At 39.8% G+C, this 24,090-nt stretch overlaps 1 protein-coding gene across 1 annotated transcript in view; it reads right to left on the bottom strand.

The window, feature by feature from the left end:
* Ranbp9 (RAN binding protein 9) overlaps positions 1-24,090 on the bottom strand; it is a 79,759-nt gene that overhangs the window by 34,500 nt on the left and 21,169 nt on the right. The gene's annotated exons all lie outside the window — the stretch shown is intronic.

The raw sequence follows: 24,090 nt of genomic DNA, 5'->3' as shown, positions 1-24,090 counted from the left end.
CCTGATAAATAAATGTCACAAGATTTTAGTTTTAAAAATAAATAAATAAATAAATCTGCCAAGTCATCAAAATCCAAACCCAAATAGATCGACTGCTGAATACTTCAAGAATTTTAAAAGCAAACACCAAAGGGCCCTAAACTAATGGATAGAACAGTACCAAATTATTTTTATGAAGCTAGTATTAACTCTGATAACAGTACCAGATAAAAACATTTAAAAACAAAACTATAGACCAATCTTTCTAATGGACATGTATGATGATTTTGAGTCTTCCCTATTTAGTGTAATGTTGGCTACAGATTTATCATACACAGTGTTTATTGTGTTGAGATATATTCTCAGTGTCTTCAAGACGAAAGGCCTTATAGGTGCATATATTTGAATACTTAGTCAATGGAGAGTGGAACTCTTGGAAAAGATTAGAAGGATTTGGAAGTTGAGGCCTTGTTGGAGGAAGTGTGTGGCTTTGAAATGTCAAAAGCTTATGCCAGGCCCAGTCTCCCTCTGCCAGTATGCTTGCAGATCAGGATGGAAAGTTCTCAGCTACTTCTCCAGCCCCATGTGTGTCACCTACTCCTTGCCATATTGACAATGGACCAAGCTCTAAAACTATAAACAAAAGCTTTCTTTTATAAGAGCTGCCTTGGTCATGGTATCTATTCATAATAAGAACAGTACCTAAGACAACGAAGATACAAAGGGCGACGGGTCACCAAAACATTTGCCAACTAAATTTTATAAAACACCAAGGAGATCATTGACCATGATCAACTTGGCCTAATTCCAGAGACATAGGAATAGTTGGTTATAATAAACACTACAAATTTTATATATAAATGGACAAGTACAGAAATCACATGGCCATCCCCTCAAAATGTAGATAAGAGCCTTTGAAAGTATTTCATGTTAAAAGTCTTGAAGACACTAGGAATGTAACACCATAATAAACACTATGTATGATAAACTTATAGTCAACATTACACTAAATAAGGAAGACTCAAAAGCATTCCACTAAACCAGGAACAAGACAAAGCTGCCCTCTGTTCAACTCACTCTTATTCAATATGGTACTGAAGTCTTACCTAAAGCAATAAGACAAAAATTAAACAAAATGGATACAAATAGCAAAGAAGTCAATCTATCTTCATTTGCAGAAGATTATGATTTTACGTAAGAGTCCCTTAAAGACTCTACTGGAAATCTCTTAGAAGTGATAAGCTTTGAAAAGTGGCAATATACAAAATTAACATGCAAAACCCAGTCACCTTCATATATATCAATGCTGAGAAAGCTATCAGGGAAATAAGCCCATTCACAACTGCGGGAAACACACAACACACACACACACACACATACACCCCTGGAAAAAAAACTAACCAAAGTGAGAGATCTCTACAAGAAAACGATGGTTTTGTTTGTTTGTTTGGTTGGTTGGTTTTTTGTTTTTTTTCGAGACAGGGTTTCTCTGTGTAGCCCTCCCTGGCTGTCCTGGCACTTACTTTGTAGAACAGGCTGGCCTCGAACTCAGAAATCTGCCTGCCTCTGCCTCCCAAGTGCTGGAATTAAAGGTGTGTGCCAGGGCTGGTGAGATGGCTCAGTGGGTAAGAGCACCCGACTGCTCTTCCGAAGGACCAGAGTTCAAATCCCAGCAACCACATGGTGGCTCACAACCATCCATAACGAGATCTGGCGCCCTCTTCTGGAGTGTCTGAAGACAAAGACAGCTACAGTGTACTTACATATAATAAATAAATAAATCTTAAAAAAAAATGTTTAAAAAAAAAAAAAAAAAGGTGTGTGCCACCATGCTGGGCAAGAAAACAATGTTTTTATTCATCTATTTTGTATGTATCTCCGTTTGTGCAGGTATTTGTAACATGGTGTACATAGATACCAAAAGACAACATGTAGGAGTTCCCTGTCTCCTTCCAGCATGTGAATCTTCATGTAATGAACCCAGGTAGTCAGGCTTGCCAGCAATCTCCCTTACTTGTTGAACTGTCTCATCAATCCAGGAACTTTAAAACACTCAAAAATGAAGATATGAGAAGATGGAAAGTTTCCATACTCATGGATTTGAAATAATCAATTCTGTAAAATGATTCCCCTAACCAAAAGTAATCTAGAGATTCGATGTAAACCCCATCAAATTTCAATGCCACTCTTTATATAGAGATTGAAAAATCTATCTTAATTTTCACTCGTAAGTTTAAATTCACTCAGGCTGTAGATGGCTCAGTAGTTAAAAGTAGTACCTGGGGGATCTAGGTTCAATTCCTAGCACCCATATGGCAGCTCACAGATGACTGATGCCCTTCTTCTGCCTCCAGGGGCACCAGGCAAGCATGTGGCACAGACACAAGGGTAACAAAACACATGAGAAAGACCTCACTCAGGTAGTGTGGCTTAGTTACTTTCAACCTTTTGGAATCAAGAACTGCTTGGACAATAAAGTGCACCTGTAAGAGATTATCTACATGGGCTTAATTGTTATGGAACAATCTGCCAACTGTGGGGGCCTCCCCGGGCTGGGGCTCTAGACTGAATAAAAATAAGGATGAGAACTGAATATTCATTCTTTTCCTAACTTTGGTGGCAATGCCGCCGCCATCAACCTCAAGCTCCGGCTGCCATAACTTCTCCACCAGGAGGGGGGTCGTGACCTTGAACTGTGAACCAAAGCAACCCTCCCTTCCTTGTTGTTGCCAGCCATTCTGTCCTAGCAAAGTGTAAAGTAACTGAGACAGATATTCAAAGCATTTATGAGCAAAAATAATGTTGTATGCTATGGCTAGAGCCATAATGTTAAGTTACATTCCCGAGCTTCAGTAACACAGCAGCATGGCATTAACCACAACCACCAACAACAACAACCACACACACACACACACACACACACACACACACATATCAATGCAGTAAATCGATGGGAGAGCCAGACACAAATCACATAACTAATCTGGTTTTTGTTTTTCTGTCTGTTTTTACAAAGATGCCAAAAAATACTCAGGAAAGAAAAGACAGCTTCTTTAACAAATGGGCTCTAGTAAACTGGAAGTGTACATGTAGAAGAGTAAGAGTAGACGTGTACTTTCACCATGAACAAAAGCAACAGCAAATGCATGTATCAAAGACCTTACCATAAGACCTAAAACTCTGAAACCCTTGAGGAAAAGGTAGGTAAAACATTTCAAGATACAGGCTCAGACAAGGACTTTCTGAAAAGGACTCAAGTCATTTGGGAAATAAGTCCAGCAAATAGACAAATGGGACCTCATGAAATTTAAAAAAAAAAAAAAAAAAAAAAAAAAGTTTCCACAGAGCAAAGAAAACAGATTCATACTGTTTCCATACAGTATGAATCATCGCCAGCTATACCAGCAACAGGTTAATATCTAGAATACACAAAGACAATAAGACAACCAATCAAAAAATGTGCATAACTGAACAGCATTCTTAAAAGGAAATACAAAACGCCAATAAATGCTCTTAAAAAGTGTTCAAAATTCTTAGCCATGGGGGAAATGCAAATCAAAACTACTCTAGAGAGTCTATTGTTTCAGTCAGAATGGTAGTGAAGGCAAATGGTCTCTCCCTCTGTATTCTGTGACAGGTTCTCACTGAACTTGCTGGGTTAGCTAGAGTGGTGGACAAGTGAACCCTACCTACCACTGGAGTGACAGACAAAAGCCACCATGTCTAGGTGGTTACTGGAGATCTCAACTCAGGCCTTCATGCTTGCAGAACAATAACTTTATCCAATAAGCTATCAACAACCTGGAGACATTTTCTTCAGTGACACAGCAAGCACACCTGCATTCGCACTGATGGCTGCTGAGGGGTATGGGCAAGCCCACCATTATCCCTAGGCAGCTGGCCCTAGGCTATAAGACAGCTAGATAAACTTGAGGTGAGTGAGTGAGCCAGCAAGCAAGGCTCCTCCAGGCTTCCTGTCCTTACTTCCCTCAATGACACTGTAGTCGGAAGTACAAGCCAAACAAACTCTTCTCTCCTCAAGGTGGTCAGAGTATTTTATCATATATCAAACTAGAACATGGATATTCTTTTGTGATGATTACTTTGTTCTAATTTTATAAATTAACAGACTAGAGTCCCTTGTTTAGGTAGACTGTCAGTTTGCTCAGTTTTAGAAAATAGTCATATAGAAACTCCAACATGTATTTTGTAGTATAATATTATTAACAACTCCAAATATTTTTCATGAATTTGACATTATATCCAAATAAGAAATCATATCCCATTTTGGGGGTTCTGAAGGTTCACTGTGTCCTCTTGGAAACATATTTTGTATTATTTAATATTTCTCACATGAGATCCTCTACACTTGTTTTTGAGACCCTGTAATCCTAGATGGCTGTTTTAGAGACAATGAAAGACCCCGGTAGCAGCATATATTAATGCTATGTGACGGCTTCATTAGAACATACTCTTCTGTGTGTAATTATCTGATGGTGTGTATTAGCCTGACTCTTTCTCATCTTGCTCCACCCTGCTGATCTTCCTCTCCCCACAAGCCCCTCTTTTACTCTCTTGTCTTTTGAGTTTAAAAGGTTCCCACAGACCTGCAAACAGGTCAATCCGATTTGGGATATTCTAGCCTCAGATGACTGTAGGCTTTAATCAAGCTGACAATAAAGGCTTTCTAGAACAATATACACAAATTTCAAAACCTTATAAATACCAATAGAAGCTGAGATTTTAAACAGAAGTAAATACAAAACACCTACAAGTGCAAAAACTGAAAAAGCAAATTGAATACAATTTGTTAATGTCTATAATAATTTGTCTACAATTGTATGATTTTGTGTCATTTGATAATGTTCAGCTACCATTCCTCACAAAGCATCCAGTAAAGGTAAGAAAAGGAAATTACTTAAGTATGATACTGTTTCCCCCAACTCTAATACAAGCCCCAACAAAACAATACTGTGAAAATCAGTGAAGCCATTTCTATTTCAAACAGTAACAAGGAGTTGCTTGTATCTGTTAAACACTGTTTTGGAGGTCTTTAAAAATCTAATATAAAACAAAAAAATAACCAGTACAACATTAGAAAACAATGTATTCATTTGTAATTGGTATAATTATATGCATACAAAAAACACAGAAACTATTCAAAGCATTAAAAGTAACTAAATATTTTAAAAGAGGAACTGGATATTAAGAAAATCAATTTCGTATTCCAGCAATAGACAGCTGAAAATAGGAGCACTGTGTGTGACAGTCACAGAAACCCTAAAATAGTAATAAAAGTTTTCTAGCAAAGCTGAAAAACAATGTATCAAATCAACAGGCATAGCACAACATGTATCTAGATAACGAACGTGACAATACAAATAACTGTCTTTCTAAAGCAATGCTTCTCAACCTTCCTAATGCTGTGACCCTTTATTAATACAGTTCCTCATGTTGTAGTGACCCCCTAACCATAAAATTATTTTCATTGCTACCCATAAGTGTAATTTTGTCACTGTTATGAATCATAATGTAAATATCTGTGTTTTCCAATGGTCTTAGGTGACCTGTGAAAGGGTCGTTGGACCCCCAAAGGGGTTGAAAGCCACAGGTTGAGAACAGCTGTTCTAAAAGCTGTAGGTACACTGAGTACATTTCAAGACACATTCCAATTCAATTTCTTAAACTAGAAAAAAAAGGTTTTAAAGTTTATATACACAAATAAAGAGTTCCAAGAAAAGACAAGACTTAGTAAACAGCAGGCCGTTCCCTGTTAACTAAAGGTTAGTGAAACTCTCAAGATTACTCGTTAGAGCCCACTGTGAGTGTAGGTTGGCTGCAGACTGGCCCATGAGTGTAGGTTGGCTGCAGACTGGCCCATGCAGCCTGTGCTGTTACAGTGTAGCAACAGCAGCCCAAGCTCACTGGGAGACACAGGCTGTGACTGTGTACCCACTCCCAGTGCCCACAAGTTTCTTTGGAGAAACAAAACCTCACAAAGCTCTACAACAGGGGTGTCCTGGTTTGCTTTCTATTTTACAACAAACCCTAAGACCAAAACCAACTGAAGGCAGAAAGGTCTTTCGCATTACACTTTAGGGAACATTCCATCACAAGCAAAGTTGGAGCAGGGACTCAAGTCAAGGCCATGGAAGAAATGTTGCTCTGCCATGGCTTGCTCTCTCTGCTTTCTTCTATACCCCAGGACCACCCTGAGTGGAAGTGGGCTAGGTAGGCCCATCTACATCAATTATTAATAACATTAATTAATAAAATGTCCAACAGATTTGCCTGCAAGCCAACTCTGATGGAGGCAATTCCCCAATTAAGCTACTTCTTCCCAAGTAGCTCCAGTCAAAAACAGCTGGTCACCAAGCTTATTGTTTAATGACAAAGACTGGACCAAACCTCTCTCATACTAAAAGAAAACTAAGAAAAGCAGAATACCACCTGTTACCTGAACCATGGCATGGTTAGAAGGCAAGAGGGAAATTTGAACAAGGATCTAAACCAGTTATTAATGGACTGGTCACTAAATCTGCAACACTCTTCAAATTATCCTGAGGCAAGACCTAGAAACTCCAAAAAGAACTCTAGACAAAGATTCTCAACCTACAGGTTGTGACCCTTTTGTGGGGGGCATGGGTTCAATGACCTTTTCACAGGGGTCTTAGTAGATAGCCTGCTTCTCAGATACTTATATTATGATTCATAACAGTAACAAATTACAGTTATGAAGTAACAGCAAAAGAATTTTATGGCTGAGGGCCCCTATAACATAAGAAACTGTATTAGGTTGCAGCATTAGGAAGGTTGAGAATCACTGCTCTAGACTGGGTTCCAAGGAGTTGGAATAAGTATAAACTGTACTAAAAAAATTAAGTTAAAATGCTAATCCCACAAAAAATAGATGAAAAAAAAATTCGTAATCAAAATGAGGTTGCAAAAATCCTAAAATACAAAATCAACAGCACCAAGAATCCATTCTGGATGGTCAACTCAATGGGCTGCAGCGTTGGGTTCCTGACCATCAGCAGCAGGCTGCGAGAGGACAGACATGAATAAATCAAAGGGAATCGTCACCCAGCTGTCCTCCTCTCCTCCTACTTGAGTGCGTTCAGGGGAATCCAGTCTTGCACAAATATCTTTTACCCACTGACCTATGAACCTGGCAGCACCTTTTTTGTTAATAAGTAGGTATTTTTATATAAAAAGAATTATAATCACACACACACACAGAAGAAACCAGTGGTACACCACTCTATTGAGTTCACTTATCTAGTAATTTTCCAAAGTTAAAGAGTATACTGCTAGCTGGGCAGTGGTGGCTCACGCCTTTAATCCCAGCACCCGGGAGGCAGAGGCAGGCGGATTTCTGAGATCAAGGCCAGCCTGGTCTACAGAGTGAGTTCCAGGACAGCCAAGGCTACACAGAGAAACCCTGTCTCGAAAAAACAAACCAAAACCAAACAAGACGAAACAAAAGGTGTTCTGCTAAATTGAAATGTATAACATAAGAAGGCTAAACATTGACTTATCTTTAAGGTACATTGAGAAAAATTAATGAAAGGCACAATGTAAAAAGATACCAAGGAGGAGAGTCACCAACAAAGAAGTGCTATCTGTCACCTGACACCCATTCTCAACAGCTCATGACAAAGCCTAGTGGTGGGCATAGGTCAAGGTACTGATGGTAATAGCAGGCAGACTTGAACTTCAATGAGAAGAAAAGAAAGAGCTATTAAGGCATATAAAACTAATCATTTATGAACCACAGTCTCTTACCAAGAATGTTTTATGGATTTATTTCAGCAGAAACAGTGAAAAAATGCATGGGCCAAGGCAACCATTAACACAGAAAAGAACAAAAAACATCATTAAAATGATAGTAAATGTTATTGAGATTTTTAAATCTATTATTCAAGGAGTAAAATATGATCTGATCCATCTTCCATCCAAAGGGGGGGGGGGAGAAAAGGAGAAAGACAGGCAAAGAGAAAAAGAATGGAGCAGAAAAAATAATTCATAACAATCTCCCAAAGTTGAAAAGACAAAAAAAAATATAGATTCAAAATAAAATAAACCTTTAGGTAAGTTAAATACAAAAAGAAGCCGTAAGGTAGGAAAAAAAAAATCACAGTTGTTCTCACTGTAAATGGTCACAGGCTTGAACATGTGTTTTCACTACTAGTCATTAAGAAAATGCAAATTGCCGGGCGTGGTGGCGCACGCCTTTAATCCCAGCACTCGGGAGGCAGAGGCAGGCGGGTTTCTGAGTTCGAGGCCAGCCTGGTCTACAAAGTGAGTGCCAGGACAGCCAGGGCTACACAGAGAAACCCTGTCTCGAAAAACCAAAAAAAAAAAAAAAAATGCAAATTGCAAATTACAACTGCAGTAAGATGCCATTACACAACGCCAAACAGTTACTACTTAGGACACACAAAAGCAGTGTCACAAAGGCACCGTGCTATACCTACCTCATCACCTACAAGTCCACCAGGAGAAACACAGACACATATCTCCAATTTGACCATGTCACATGTATCAAGCTGACAATTAAAACAGTGGTTCATAATTAATGGTGGTATATAGATCCAGCTAAAGATATACTTATGACAGTTATTAGGGGGTTACACTTACCTTGAAATATATCAAAAAGGAAGATGAATCAATCAAAGGATGGATACGGAAATGAGATGTGAGATAAAGCAATTGCTGTCACTTCTATACTATCACACTATAGGAAATCATACAACAAACGACAAAGTGCTGGGGCTGAAGAGACAGCTCAGTGCTTAAGAGCAGTGGATGCTTTGCCTGAGTTCAATGCCCAGCACACACAGCTTACAGCTAGTCTTAACTCCAGTTACAGGGGATCAAACACTTTCTGCCCTTTACAGGTATTTCCATGTCCATGGTACACAAACATAAATGTAGGCAAAAACACCCAAAATATATAAAAACAAAGAAAAACCTGTTTTGAAGAACTTATAGAGGGGGGAAAATGAAAAATAATATGCAAATCCTTTGTCATGTTAAAAAATAACAAAAATTGAACATGATTTAGCATATGTTAAAATTACAAAATAAGTAGACACAATCTTGAAAACAGCCTGATGTTTAAAGGTCACAGGATATGGTGTTCTGAATGAAAATGGCCCCCATAGGCTCAAAGAGTGGCACTCTTAGGAGGTGTGGCCTTGTTGAAGGAAGAGTGTCACTGGGAGTGGGATTTGAGATTTCAAAAGTTCAACCTAGGCCCAGTATCTGTCTGTCTGTCTGTCTGTTCCCCTCGCCGACTCCAATGTAGAACGATTGGCTCCTTCTCCAAACCACGTCTCCCCTCATGTAGCCATGTCAGTAATACACTAAACCTCTCAACTGTAAGCCAGCCCCAATTAAATGTTTGTCTTTATATGAGGGGCTATGGTCATGGTCTCTATAGCAATAAAACCTTGACTAAGACACAGGGCTAACGTTATTGTGAAGTGACAAGAAGAAAGGTATCTGGCAGAAGCAAGTTTGCAAGTGCAAGTATGGCTAGTAACACACAGATAAGTGAACAGCTGGTAAATGTTTGAGGCACTGTGTAGCAGAAAAGGCTCAAACAAAACAAAATAGTAGGATTTGCTTATATACGCAAGCAAAAAAATATTATAGTGGCGCTATAGGTTTATAAAAAGTAACATCATAAAGATTTCTTCAGATCAATATTTTGAGACAGAATATTAATTCTTCAGTATTTTCAATTAAATTGTGCCCAACACTACACATCAGAAACAACCAGGATTAAAGATATAGGACCCATTATCTTCACATCTATTCTATTTATTCTTGCCTCCATTTATATTTTTTTTGTTACTTTTATTTTTTGACTACTACTAAACTATAAGTCTTATAAATTTAAAATATATCTTTCAGACATTACATTCTTAAATTAGCGTATTTATCACATTCTGGTAATTTAATATACAACTTCTAAAAGCCTGTTTACTTTCTCACACTATTTTTTTGTTATTCTCATCATGTCTCATGCCTTCATGTTGCCATTTTCACACAACTCTGTTATTATTGTTTTAAGCAATTAGTGTAATTTAACCTAACAAGATTAACAGTAGACTTTAACCAAACTATGAAAGCCAGCTCCCAGTGGGAAAATGTCCTCAAACTGCTGAACAGAAAAGAATGCAAACTCTATATAAAGCTAACCTATACTTTTAAAAAGGAGAAATTAAGAAATTCTCAAACCAATCCCACTTAGGAGGAAGAAAAAAATATCCATGGGTACAGAGGCAGGGAGGCACCTCGGTAGGTGAGGAGCTGGCTAGGGAAACAGAGGGGCAAGATCAGGTATGAGGAGAGACAGGGGGAAGTCCCAGAGGGACAGGAGAATGAATGGAAATGATGCAACTGCCAGGGGTTGGGCATGGAGAAGTCCCAGAGGCTCAGGAGTCAATGCATGTGACCTTAGCAGAAATGCCCAACAGTTGGGCTACAGAACCTGAAGAGACCATCTCCAGTAGCCAGAGAGGATCCCGATGGGGACATCAACCCACCTACAAAACTTTTGACCAAAAATTGGTCCTATCTAAAAGAAATGCAGTGGGGGAGACAGAGCAGAGACTGAAGGAATGGCAGACCAGTGACTGGTCAATTTTGAAACGGATCCCATGGGCAGGCATCAATCACTCACACTATTATTAATGATGCTATGTTGTGCTTACAGATGAGCATAGCATAGCAGCCCTACCCAGCAGCTGACTGAGAAAGAGGCAGATACCCACAGACAAACATTGGACTGAGGTAAGGAACCCCCGTGGAAGTGTTAGGGGATTGAAGGCGCTGAAGGGGATGGCAACCCCACAGGAAGACCAACAGTGTCAAATAACCTGGACCCCATCAAGCTTCTTGATGCTGAGACACCAACCAAAAAGCATACATGGGCTGGTCTGTACCCTGATACACAGTAGCAGAAGGGCGCCTAGTCTGGGCTCAGTGCGAAAGGATGCACCCATACACCTAGTGGAGGGATTGGGCCTCTCAGTGGAGGGGTGGCCTCTCAGAGGCGAAGGAAAGGGGGTGGGAGAGGAAGTCTTCCAGAAGGGACCGAGAGAGGGGCAACATTTGAGATGAAGAAATAAATAAATTGTCAAACAAAAACAGAATTTGCCATTAGCACTCTACTCTCCAAGAAACAGTAACAGGGTGGGCAAGGTACTCAGCAGGAAAAGCTGCTTGGTCACCTAGGCTGCCACTTGAGCTCACTGTCTAGAACCCACATGGTGAAGGAGAGAACCAACTCCCACGTGTGGTCCTCTGACCTCCACACATGTGCTCTGGTACCTGTTTCTCCCACCCCAAATAAAAATGTAAAAAATATTTTAAGGAAATACACAGAAAACTATGTAAATATATTTTTTCTAATTTTGTCTTCTGATTTAAACAGAGTAGTAACTATAAAACTCTTAAAACCTATAAAGATGTAATTGACATAATAATACTACAAAGCAGAGGAAGAATATAGAATAAATGTAACTATAGTGATATTGGGTATAAGCACTAAAATCTACAATAGACCAATGAAAGAAACTAATCTAAATAAATGACCACCATGATCAAGAATTAAGAGATTTAACATGAAGATGGCAAATTAACATAGAGATTCAAACCAGCCCTTCCCCAAAAATATAACCTGCTTTTTTTGATCCTAAAATTCATATGGAAATACAAGGTGTTCCCAAGAGCCCAACACAATCTCGAACAATACTGAAGAATTCACACTTCTCTGTTTTAAATTATACCACAGAATACAGTAGTCAAGAAGAAATACTCCTATACTTGGGCCTAAGATCATGGCAATAGACTCCAGAATTAGACTAGCATCTAATCTATTTTAAGATGATTTTTTTTTTCCTCCTTGTCTTTGGTTTTGTTGAGACAGGACTAAATGTAATGCAGGCTAGCCTCAATCTCCTTATATGGCTGACCCTCCTACATCTACTTCCTAAATACTGTGATTGTAGGTAGGCATCCACATGCTCAGAAATGTGGTAAATTGATCTCTGACAAAAGGAAGAAGTTACTTCAACTGGAGGAAAACAATCTCTTAGACAGCATGCAGATAAAAAATTTCAAAAGTAGAAAAATAAACGAGGAAGCTAAAACTATAAAAACAAACTATGAAGTCAGTCCTCAGGACTTGGTCTTAGGCAGTGACCTCTTAGATCTCATATCCAAAGCAGAAGCAAGAAAAGAAAAACAAACAAACAAACAAAAAGCCCATAGACTTCCTAAGAATACATTTTTGTGTATGCTATTAACCCAACTCTTATGAGACCTTATACCTGGGTTTCTTTTTTTGGGTTTGTTTGTTTGTTTGTTTGTTTGTTTGTTTTTGAGGGGTTTTGTTTTTGTTTTTTCGAGACAGAGTTTCTCTGTGTGACCCTTGCTGTGCTGGAACTCATTCTGTAGACCAGGCTGGCCTCGAACTCAGAAATCCACCTGCCTCTTCCTCCCAAGTGCTGGGATTAAAGGCGTGCACCACCACTGCCTGGCATACCTGAGTTTCTAACACTCAGAAATTTATATCTATATTTCAACAAGAAATCACATAAAAGGCAAGAGAGCAAACAGTCTGAAAAGCAAAGCTATGATAGAATCTGACATCTCAAACTGGGGATTCACAAACAACTGGTCAATGTGCTATGGATTATAAGGAGGAACTGAACTCAACATGAGACATTAAATATACCCAAATAGACAAAATTGGTAGAGAGCCGAACCAAAGAAAGAATTGGTGAGCACAAAGATCCCAAACTGAAATGCCATGGGAAAACCTATTAGAAAATAAAAATAAGCCAGGTGGTGATGGTGCACACCTTTAATCCCAGAAATTGGGAAGCAAAAGCAGGCGGATTTCTGAGTTCGAGGCTAGCCTGGTCTACAAAGTGAGTACCAGGACAGCCAGGGCTACACAGAGAAACCCTATCTCAAAAAAAGAAAACAAAAACCAAAAAAATAAATAAATAAAAATAAAAGTAGACACACATACAAAAGCTAGTGTACAATGTCCAAGCAGTACAGACAGGGGCTGCCACAGGGTAATCCATTCATTGCAACCTCCTCAGGTGTGGCTAGGATCTTAAATAATTTCAGAGTGAGTCATTATGAAGCCAAGTTATTAGGAGATGAAGAGCAAGAGACAATGTACTTTTCAGATTAAAGCAGGGACTTGAGAGAGTTGCCTAACTAAATAGAGCTACTTACAGGACTTGGTGGCTTTTCAAAAGTTAACCCTGCTTAAAAGCTGTGATTTCCAACAGGTAAGAAGGACACATGCTCCACTATGTTCACAGCAGCTTTATTTATAATAGCCAGAAGCTGGAAAGAACCCAGATGTCCCTTAACAGAGGAAAGGATAAAAAAAAATGTGGTACATTTACACAATGGAGTACTACTCAGCTATAAAAAACAATGACTTCATGAAACTCTTAGGCAAATGGGTGGATCTGGAGGATATCATCCTGAGTGAGGTAACCCAATCACAAAAGAACACACATGATATGCACTCACTAATAAGTGGATATTAGCCCAGAAGCTCAGAATATCCAAGATACAATTCACTAAATAAACAAACAAACAAACAAACAAATAAGCAAGCTGGGATTTGCAACCAAGTTCCCAGTTTAAAAAGAATGAACTGGTACTTCTTTCTCACTGAATCAAAAGAGTCCTGAGAAACAGGGCCACAACAACACAGCAAACACATCATTAGTAAAAAAGCACACAGGTGGAGAAAGGCATGTCTTTCCAGAAACATTTGTTTATGAAAAGAAGAACACAGACACAGATTTAACAGGTGTGGGGGTTTGAAGAGATCATCTCCTTGGTCCTGGGCATTTGATTTGGTGGCACTGTCTAAGAGAGGCTTAGGAGGAAGTATGCCACTAGAAAGGGCCTTTGAGAGTTTTTAAAACTCATATCATTTCTAGTTTGTTCTCTCTGCTTTATGCTTGTGGTGCAAGATGTAAGCCCTCAGCTTCCTGCTTTTAACTGCAGAAGCATTTCTCCAGCCCATTTTTTGGTTTTGTTTGTTTTTTGAGTCCGGGTCTTACTAGGCAGCCCCATGTAGGCCTGGGACTTACTACAATAGGCAAGGCTGGTGGAGATTCCCCTGCAGAGTGCTAGGAGTTAAAGGAGTGTGCCACCACCCCTGGCATATTAGACAGACAGACAGACAGACAGACAGAAGATGGCAGCATGTTCATGCGGTTGGAGTACAACCTGTGGGAGTTGGCTCTCCCTCTACCAAGTAGGGCCCAGAGATTCAACTCAGGTCATCAAGCTTGGCAGCAAGCTCCTTTAGCCCCTGAGCCATCTCGCCATCTCATCAGCAGCTCAACTCTTTACCAACTTGGTATTCTTTACTAACGTTTTCTACCCAGCCACAAGCACTAATCCTCATTGTACAACATGTCTACCAACCACCAAATCATCCATTAAAAGTACAAAGATCAATGACAAAGGTTACTCTCACCTGAGGCCAGCAGAAGCAAACAGCAAATACTCAACATAGAAAATAAGCATACTGTCTTTGTGAAAAAGAATGAAAGGGGGGCTGGGAGTGGTGGAGGGAGATAGAAAAAGAAAGGAAGGGAAAAGAAAAGAAAGTAGGTAGGTCAGTCGGTCGGTCAGTCACTTCATGTAATGAATATGACAAAATGTAAGTTGGGTATCATAATGATTTCATACAATGTTAAAAAGTTTCTCTTTTGTGATCCAAATACACCTTAAACCCCATTTCTCAGTGCTGTTAAAATCAGTTTGAATAAAGGAAAACAGGATTAAAAAAAACCAAAACACAAAATGGCAGCACAGTTTGAATTGAACTGTAGAGGTTTTCAAATGTATTTAAGCTGGACACACAGCATGAAGTCTTAGATTCAATCACATCGCTACAATAACAAGTATTTATGCTATTATCTGTCTCACAAGATGTTGATTTCCATCTTTGAATTAAGAAAATTGATACCTCGGGGGAGAGGGTATAGGGAGCTTTGGGGATAGCATTTGAAATGTAAATGAAGAAAATATCTAATAAAAAAATGCCTTAAAAATATTGATACCTTATAACTTTTAAAAAACCAGCAATTGTTATATATAAAATTACTGCTACAACAAGAATTGACTGAGATCCCAGGTGTACTGAAACTAAGCAACTTTAGAACAGTGAAGGAATACACTGGTTGTGTATCTCGGGTCACTTTTCACACAGTAGTTAAGTGCCTTGTTAAAGAACTTATCTTTTCTCTTACATCTTCCCCTCTCTCTCCCTGTGGTCATGGCTGGACCCACTTCTCTATTCTCTCCCTTTCTCTGCCTCTACTACTCTCGTAACTCCCCTCCCCATGCCCTAAATAAACTCTATTCTATACTTAAAAACAAAACAAAACACATCTTGTTCTCCAACAAAAATGCAGCTTCCACCCTCCTTAATGCTTTCAAAATGCAAGTAAGCAAAAGAGACCTAGAGATTCCCAACCGGATGTCAAACACCATCTGTCACAGAAATAGACAAGTTCACCTTAAAACTGATTTGGAAACACAAAATACCCGATTTCCTGTAGTTATACAACAGGCACTGTAACAGAAACAGTTTGGTACGAGCACAAAAGCAGCCAGGTAAATCAGTGGGATGTAAACTGTCCTCTGACTTCTAACAGGATGCCAAAAGTTTTATTTTTTTAACTCCCAAAAATTTAAAGGAAAAAAAACCCAGCCTCTTCAACAAACAGAACCAGGAAAATTTAATGTCTACACAAAGAAATATGAAACTATGTCTCCCCATGCACAAAATCAAGTCCAAATGGATCAAGATCATGCTTAATACGTGAGACTCTAGAACTGGCAGAGAGGCAAGGGCTGTTGGAACAGGACTCTAGGCTCGCAGGAGACACACTCACTACTGCACAACAGTAAAACACTGTAGAATGAGAAGAAAATTTCATGGCAAAGGAACGTGTTAATCAAATGAAGGGAGAAGCTACAGAAGGAATGAAAATCTTTGCTAGCTACAAACTAGCAGGACAGATAAATACCTGGAATACACACAGAACTTTTAAAAATTTAACAAAAACAAACAAGACAACTCAATCAAAGCATGGCTACAGAACTGATAAAATTCTTAAAAGAAGAAGAGCTCTAACCATCTGGGAAGCTCAACTACAATGAGGCTCCATCTCACCCCAGTCCAAATGGCTATTATCCAGAGAACAAATGCTGGCATGGAGACTGGGAAGGGAACACTTATTCACTACTGATGACAGTGTAAACTGGTGCAGTCACCATGGAATCACTGTGGAGCACACTCAGAAAAGCTAGATAGGCCCAAAGGACTCCCAACACACCAGAGACTCCTGTACATCCATGCTTGCTGCTGTTTTGTTCACAATAGCCAGGAAACAGAATCAGCCTAAACGTCCCTCAAGAGAACAGATTTATGTAAATATATGGTAAAATACACAATAGAACTTAATGAAAACACGGAAAATGGACGCATGTTGTCTTTCATATGCAGACCCTATCTTTTAATTTTTCTGTATGTGCATTCATGTAGAAGCCAGGAAACCAGAAAGGGGCCCATGTGAGACATAAAAAGAAACTTCACAGGAGAGCAGGAAGGGTGGTAGAGCACAGAAGATACGAAAGTAAAAAGGAAACTCCCAGGAACGCGAGGCTGTGGGGGCTGGGGCAGGAAGCTGTAAAAAGGGGACATCAATCAAAAACCAAGTAGGTATGAATAATGGATAAGGAAACCTAATCTTTTGTGAGCTAATTAAATACAACTCTTTGAGTTTTGGTTTTGTGGAGTCTTTTGGTTTTACTTTGTTTTTGTTTTGTTTAAAAGGATTTCACTATATAACCCTGGCTGGCCTAGGACTGGCTACATGGACCAGGATGGCCTTGAACTAAGTCACGAGGATCTGCCTGCCTCTGCCTTGCAAGTGCTGGGGTAAGTGCACACCAGCACATCTGGCCCTACATAGAAAAGCCGAGCTAGTGAGATGGCTCCGAGCAGGGGTTCTCATTACAAACATACATATAAATGTCATTTTTTAAAAGATAAAGATATTTCATGGTGAAAAGGGCTCAATGATCAATTACAAATGTGGACTGGCAATATAGCTAAGTGGGTAAAGCACCTGTGAAACCCCTGACCATCTACATTCAATCTCTAGGGCCCATGTGGTACTAGACTGAAGTCCCTCAAGTTCTCCTCTGGCCTCCACACACAGGACATGGCACACATGCACACTCACACGCACACACACAGACTAAATTGCAGAAATCATTCTATTATTTTGAAATTTTTCATATTTGATCACATTCTTCTCCCCCAACTCATCCCAGATCTTTCCCAGGAGCCACCCAAGACCATGGAGTTGTTTCTGTGTTATGCATCTACTCCTGAGGACACAGCCTGCCTTGGAGTGCAGCCTGACAGACTTAGTGTTCCCAGCAAGTATCAAGTGCACAGCTTCTTGTTCAGGAGTGGGGTGGTGTGTCCACATCTACCTCTCCATGCTAGAATCCTGTCTGGCACAAACCTCTGCAGGTCTTGGGCATGCTGTCAGTCTCTGTGAGTTTGTATATGCAATAAAAATTCTTTTTATTAACACATGCAAGGGAGTACCCAAAGCCCACAGCTTATAATTCACTTATTCAAAGTCTCCAGTGCTTACAGTTCTAGCAGTGGACAAAAGAAAAGATTACCCTGCCCATGTTATCTCAGGTAATGTATTTGCCCAGGATACTTTGTATTTCTGTCTACTGCAGATGCACAGTACACACACACACACACACACACACACACACACACACACAGGAACCTCTCAGGAAGCTTTGCTTCTCTCTTCAGTTGTCTTTCACTGTAATGTATAACCCTGGCATCTTAGCAAATCCACTACAACCCACACAGGCTGCTCTTTTTTTTTTTTTTTTTTTGGTTTTTCAAGTCAGGGTTTCTCTGTATAGCCCTGGCTGTCCTGGAACTCACTTTGTAGACCAGGCTGGCCTCAAACTCAGAAATCCGCCTGCCTCTGCCTCTGGTGTGTCACCACGCCCGGCTCAGCGGGCTCAGAAATAACAATGTATAAATCTCTTGTTTGGCTGAGTCTATCATCTCACAGATCTACTCCTTCCTTACCCAGCCAGAACTCAAACAATCCATTTGCACAGACCATCACCATTCATCTCCACTGAGACTGTCCTTCCGGTTTACCTTAATTACGTTCTGTACAGAGACCCAATCCATCCAGCCTTCTTATCAACCTAGTACGCACAAGCACCGAGTATACGTAAACTGCTGACACAAGAAAAGAATGGCTTCATATTTACTTATTCTTTTGGAGGCAGGGCCTCATTATGTAGTTCTGGCTGACCAGGAACTCACTATGGAGAGGAGCTCTAGCCTTGAACTCAGAGATCCTTCAGCCTCTGATGCTCTTCAAGGAAAAGGTTATCACCACCACACACAGTCCAAGTTTATGAGCACCTTGCTGAGCACCAGGCAGCCGTCACCAACAGAAGCAAACTTCCTGAGCTGCCATGAACCAGGTGCTCTACTGCATGTTTTAAGTGCATTAGTTATGTTAGATCCATGGGGCCAGAAGTTCTGTTTCCTTTTCAGCACTCAGACTGAAACAGTTTACTGAAAAAGTACAAAATCCAGGGGGTGAAGAGATGGCTCAGTGGTTAGGAGCACTAACTGCCCTTCCCAAAGTCCTGAAATCAGACCACATGATGGCTCACAACCATCTGTAATAGGATCTGATGTCATTTTCTGGTGTGTCTGAAGACAACTATACCATTCATATTAAATAAATAAATCATTTTTAAAAAGGGAACAAAATCACAGAATCAGTGAACAGCAGAGGCAAGACTTAACTGTTCACTATGCTTCTCAAGAAAAGCAATGCAGCTCGTAAACCAGGCGCTTACCTTAAAATTGGTGGACGCCTTTAATCCCAGCACATGGGAGGCAGAGGCAGGCAGATTTCTGAGTTCAAGGCCAGCCTGGTCTAGAGAGTGAGTTCCAGGACAGCCAGGGCGATACAGAGAAACCCTGTCTCAAAAAACCAACCCCCCCTCAAAAAAAAATTCACGCACAGCTAAAGAAGGATGTCCAGGCCGCTTGTCTATCATGGGGTGTGAACGTGGCTGAAGGACAGGGAAGCCAGAGCCTCATGTTGACCTGTTTCCTGTTCTGCAGTGTTAAATGTTACCAAGCTTGTCCTGATCTCCACTGTCTTCCAACAGCTGGTCAGCACCTCTGCATGTCAGTTTGTTCACATGTATTACTACTATTTTATACTTGATTATTTATTACAAGCCTATTTCTGCTCTGTCCTATAAAGATCTAAACAGTAGGGACCCTATTTTCAGCATGTCTACAGGCTTGTCTTCATCTTTATCAAGCCTTGTTAATCTTAACTCTTACTCCAGGTTTGTGGTGCATAACAGGTAATCAACCCGTGAACCCTCTTCTCTGCTTTTAGTCTCCAGCACAACCACTCCTAGGCCACTCTCTCTAGGTACCTTGGTCAATGCCATTACCATGGTACTCTTTCCCACTCTCCAGCTGGCTCTGCTGCATATGGATATCCATCCTCTTACTTTCCTATTAAGAGTAACAAAGGCTTGCTATTACCTACAGAGTTTAGAATTGCTATGAAGGCTCCCTCATACCTAAGTCCATTCTTACTTCTGTCAGGTTCCATTACAATCCCCTAAAATCTCAATAACACTGAGCTATCATAATGCCCCAGCCAAAGACCACACAAATTCATACTCTTCCCAAACTACCTTAGCCATTTACCACCTTCAGTGGTATTTCCTCCAACTGTCTCTCAACTTCTTACTAATCTTAAAGGACTAGCATATACATTTCCTTGATGTGTGTGTTTTCTTGAGGCAGAACTACCCCTCCGTTCCCCCATATATGATCTCAATCTTCATTCAAAACTCTTTTTTTTTTTTTTTTTTTTTTTTCGAGACAGGGTTTCTCTGTATAGCCCTGGCTATCCTGGAACTCACTTTGTAGACCAGGCTGGCCTCGAACTCAGAAATCCACCTGCCTCTGCCTCCCAAGTGCTGGGATTAATGGTGTGCGCCACCACCGCCTGGCCATTCAAAACTCTTAATCCAGAGTTTTTTGCATAATGACTGCTCTCTACCCTACCCCACTGTACTTTTTAAATATTAACCTGGATGTGTTTCCTGAATTTCTACTGCATTCAGAAAGCCGACGAGGAAGTGTAAGTAAGACAACCACGAAAAAGTACTGCTGCTAGGCCATGAACGTAAGCATGCACTGTATCACAAACACAGTAAGTTGACAGCATGCTGCTTACCTACATGCCCTTCTCTCTGCTCACACCTTCCTCTGTGAGCACAACTGACTGAAACTAGGAGGAAGAAACCCTTCCAACTTTGTTTCTGAAATCGGTGACTAGGTATACATATGCATGTGGGTTTGTGCACTTGAATCAGTGCCTGAGAAGGCCAGAAGAGGGTGCCGAAAACCATGGAACTGGAGTTACAAGGCCTTCCTGAGCTGCTGTCATGGGTGCTGGGAATGAAGCGGAGACCTCTACAAGGGCAGTAGCTTAACTTAATCTTCATAGCTCCAGCCCCAGACTACCACAACCACCACCACCACTTCTTCCTCTTCCTCCTCCTCTTCCTCCTCTTTTTTCTCCTCTTCCTTCTTCTCCTATTTAATTTTATCAAAGCTAGACAGGAACCTTTCTTTTCTACTCTTCATAAAAAATAGCCTTTAAAGCCAGGTAGTGGCGCACACCTTTAGTCCCAGTGCTCAGTGCAGAGCCAGACAGATGTCTGTGAGTCTGAGGCTAGCCTGGTCTACAGAGTGAGTTCCAGGACAGCCCAAAGCTGGATAGAGAAACCTTGTCTTGAAAAACAAAAAATAAAAACAAAAACAAAAAGCTTTAAGTCCATAATAAGCACAAAAGGAACACTTTGAGGGTATAACAGGCAGAAAAATTGAGGAATAGAACAAAGACTAAAAGATTTGCCAATTCTTCTAGAATCACTGTCAAACAGTGGTATCAATATTTTGTTCGAAGAGTTAAAAATATCATATGAATGAGTTATAACAAAAAAATTTCAAATGTTATTCTCTCTCACACTTTGAGTTAACAGTTTCTCTACTGCCTCTGTGTCTTATCAGTATGCATAATTTAAAACTTGACTGAAATTCCTGAGCTGAAATTACATTCATAAAATTATTTTAAGAAACTTCTCACCAATCATAAAAACACAAAGTAAGGATATACCCTTAATGCCTCCTAAACAATGGCCATGTACATAACACAATTTTAGCCTTTTTTAATGAAATGTGTACAAATTCTATTTTTAAATTAAAAAATTGACAAGTTACCAATCAGATAAATTGTCCTTATAAATTATGTTTATTTTTATGAATAAAAATTTAAATAAAAAACTAAATCAGATAATTACAAATATTCTTTCATGCAATAAAACAAATTTCCTTTAAGCCTTATTTTCTAGGCAGGAAAAAAAAGGCCCATCATATCCAAGTCCTCACTTTCCTCAGCAGGCCCGGGACAATGAGAGGGCAGAATCCGAGCAGTGCTCTCACACACACCACACTCCACCAGATCCTCTATCTTTGTCATCTGTCCAAAGAGGAAACAACACTAAACTTGTCATTTCATTAGAAAACTTGTCAATGACAGTTTTCCTAGAAAACTAAGACCCTGGATTCACATTTTACCTGTCCTGTTCTTAAATAAACACAGCTCAAAGGAAAGTCTACTTAAAGTAACATAAACGGATGAACACAACTCTCTTCAAGGAAACTGCAGAGTGGTGAGTGAACTAGTCTGTTCTCAATACACACTGCAGCAGGATTGCTTCTCAAACGCATTGTTAGGCTGAAGATGCTACAGTTAAGAGGTACCTCTTATGTGCCATTTTAGAAATGGCAGTAGAGACAGAAAACCATTCATTTCTTCACTCGTATCTAGCTTTGAAATATTCCCTACCCTTAAGTCAGTAGTATGCACCATCACTGGCACCATCAAAATGTAACGACGACACATTATTTTATAAGAGGCAGTGACACACAAAAAAGATACCTGGAATTTAGGACTTAAAAGCCAGACAATATTACAACAGTTAAACAAACAAACAAACATCAAACAAACAAACAACAAAACCCAGTGAGAAGAGGAAGCGTAAGGACAAAGTAATAACGCCGTGTGTGTGTGTGTGTGTGTGTGTGTGTGTGTGTGTGTGTGTGTGTGTGTAAAAATGTCACAATGGTTTGTAGACTTTACCAAAATGATTTTTAGAAGTGGAAAAAATAGAAAACCAAAAACCCTGACAATACACAAAGACATAGATCAAGAGGAATTCTCACACTGTTGGTGGAAAGACACATTATTCAGACTACTTTGCAAAAACGATCTCAGATTTCTCATAAAGCATGGTACCTACAATTTGGCTATCTTGTTCCTGAATATTTATTTACCCAAGTGAAAGGAAAACTTGCATTTACAGAAAACTTTGCACATATAAATGTTGATACTGGTTACATTTGTAATTGTGGAAACTTACCCTTCAATTAGGGAGTGGGCTAGCACACTGGTTTGATCATCTATACCCTCAGCAATAAAAAGGACTGTTCTCCAAAATATGCAACAAGAATGAATCTTGAATTCATTATTCAGAGCAAATGCTGGCAGACTTAGAAGGCTACGTATTATGATTTCATTTACACACCACTCTAGAAACAGCAAAGGTATAGGCAGAAAACCATCAGTGGTTGCCAGGCTAGACAGAAAGGGACCTATACCAAGGAACAGAGCGACAGAATATTCTACTCAATAGTTATAGTGGATATGACTGCACATATTTGTAAAACCTCACAGATCTCTGTACCAAAAGGGTTAAACATAGAAGGAAAAAGATGAGAAGTCCTGGCTATAAACAGATGAGAATGAAAAAATTTACCATTGTCACATCATAAATGACTGGTGAAAAGTTTCATATTTTAGCCCTAAAGCTATGTTCCAAATGATTTTAAGGAAGAGACAGAGCCAAGACAGGACTGTCTGAGAAAGACAGTTACTTAAACACAGGGAGCACCTGGGAGGCAATTGTCAACCACTGTGGGAATTCCAGAGATAAACTTTATTAAGACGCAACTAAGGGGATGCAGCGGGGACAACAAGAAAAGGATAGAGATTAGAAATCCTCAGGTTTATGGCAACAGGGGAAGCACTAAGCTAACTGCTTCTGAGAAAAGCTTTCAAACAAGCTAAATTTAATGACTATGGAACACTCAACTGCAAACATCTTGGGAACTGTATCTGACTGTAGCTCAAGGGAATATATGAGACATAAAATTAGATTTAAGGCTCAAGGTATTTGTAGCCATGAAAATTTAAGGTTGAAATCCTTCATAGATGGGATACATAGACTGAAAGCTCTAGAGGACTCTGACAATCATAAGCAATAGCAGCACTATGAGAACCAAATAAACAAGTTGAATATACAACTATAGAGTTCAGCTTTCTCTTGGAAATCTCTGGTTTTATGTTTGGTTTGACAACCCTGGCAAATAGGCAATAGGCCAAGCTTTTCCCTTTTGCTTTTGGTATTGCTGGCACTGAGTCCAGCAAAGTGAAGAATAATGTACTGGACACGTACTTTTTGTTAATCAAACACAGGAAGGTCAACAAAAGGATTAAAAAACAAACCAAAACAAGACCCACAAGTCAACTTACCTGAAGAGTCCAATATCTTGGTAACTGGACAGAAGACCCTATAGTTATTTAAAGGACTCTCTAATATCTCAGTACAGTATCAGAAAATAATATGACTTTAGAGAATTAGTTTTTAACTAGAGATATGCACCAAAATTCCCTGTGATGGACCTTTCTCAAAATACCTACGTGATTACCAAAGCTCTATTTCTAAAACTTCTGATTAAGAATATTTTGGTGCCGGGCGTGGTGGCACACACCTTTAATCCCAGCACTCAGGAGGCAGTGACAGGCGGAT

This window comes from Mus caroli, unplaced genomic scaffold (genome assembly GCF_978045245.1).
Source record: "Mus caroli unplaced genomic scaffold, Mus_caroli_1 scaffold_15, whole genome shotgun sequence".
Classification (NCBI taxonomy): Eukaryota; Metazoa; Chordata; class Mammalia; order Rodentia; family Muridae; genus Mus; species Mus caroli.
Note: the sequence above shows the minus strand (reverse complement) of the source record. Positions and strands in the feature narration are given on the sequence as shown.